The following is a 1,735-nucleotide window of genomic DNA, read 5'->3' as shown; positions in this document are numbered from 1 at the left end:
AGTAGTAGTAGTAGTAGTAGTAGTAGTAGTAGTAGTAGTAGTAGTAGTAGTAGTAGTAGTAGTAGTAGTAGTAGTAGTAGTAGTTTACTGTAGTAGTAGTAGTACAAGGGAACACACACTACACAGTACACAGTAGGCCTGACGGCGTAGATAACTTAAAAGCTGACACGTATTAATTAATCCTAATGGATTACGAGTATTCAACATTTTTACCAATGTTGTAATTTGGGTATCAGAATCATTATCGATCGGGCCATCCCATATTGTTTGACAATATACATGTATTATTTGTGTCATTGTGCGTGTTACTGTGGAATATCGGTTCAAAGTCTGTGTAACTGGATCTATAAAATTTGCAGAACACAGGTTGTCTGACTAAAGTTAGTTAACGGGTTTTAAAAAATGGCCCTAAGATGATTCTGATACTAGGCCTATGATTAATTAGAACATTGGCAAAATACGGGAAAGCCTGCATGTGCTTATATGAAAACGTCCAACTGATAAGCAAACTTCTTACAAAAATAGAACAAGACCTAAACACGAACCACAAACGAAGTTCCAGTTTGTACAGAGATCCAACAGAATTTAATTTATCTGACAACTCAAATCACGAGATAGGACATTGACATCTAAACTTTAATGCCAGAGAACTACTGTTTTTATGAGGCGTTTTTTATGCTCCCGTTGACACACTTTAGATCATTTATTGGGAGGTGGGCTTCCTACCTGGGCTGAGAGGGGATACATCAGCAGAAAGACCGAGATACAGGTTTTTTTAAAAAGAACAACCCAATAATATCATACTCGTTAAAATTAATGTTCACCTTACTGGGGACTCTACTTCGGATCTCCTGAGGGCACAGTTAGTGCCTAACCGTTAAACCACAGTGCCTAACCGTTAAATCACATTACTGTAGGCCTACCTACTGCTGTGAGCAGGCTCTGTAGTCTAGGTTTTGAGAGCATGTTAAGTATCTTCAATATGCCCCAGTACATGTACGTATATGTGAGGCAGCGTGCTGGAATCAGGCTCTCGCCAAATAACCAAATGAAGAAACTTGCATTTTTTTCGCAGGTTTGTGAATTTTTATACACATTTTTTTTTGGCTCAACACATTTCATGCCCATTAAAAAATTCATTTCTGTGTGGATTTTTCTGAAAAATGTTTATTAAAGGCACAAAAAAATGTAAATTTTCAGTTACCACGGACTCTTAAGCTTAGGAAATAATTGATCTTTGGCGGCCATTTCTCACTAATTTTACCTCTAAATATAGGTGACCCCCATTTCCTTCATTCGCAAATACCTCGACTTGTATTCAAGATAAATGGATATTTTTTTCATCATAATAAAGACAAATGAACAAGCTTTAAGATGAAACCAATAACTCTACATGCCCAAAAATTGACGAGAGCCTGATTCCAATACGCTGCCTCACATATGATCTCCTGTTGCGCTATATCCAACTTAAGACTGAATTCCCCCCACCCCTCGCCAAACCATCTCTGAACTCTCTTGGGAGTTTGCTGTAAAAAGCCACGTACATGTGTATGTATCGTTTGAAGCTTGTGGGTTATCGATAATTATGGGCTGGGTTTTTTTAAAGTTTAGTTTGCTTGTTTTGTTTTTATTATTTTATTATCTATTTTTTGGTGTGTTTGTGTGTGCGCGCGCGCGCGCGCGCGTGTGTGTGTGTGTGTGTGTGTGTGTGTGTGTGTGTGTGTGTGTGTGTGTA

Source organism: Aplysia californica, unplaced genomic scaffold (genome assembly GCF_000002075.1).
Source record: "Aplysia californica isolate F4 #8 unplaced genomic scaffold, AplCal3.0 scaffold00630, whole genome shotgun sequence".
NCBI classification, from domain to species: domain Eukaryota; kingdom Metazoa; phylum Mollusca; class Gastropoda; order Aplysiida; family Aplysiidae; genus Aplysia; species Aplysia californica.
The sequence above is the reverse complement of the archived record's forward strand: the minus strand, read 5'-3'. Positions refer to the sequence as shown.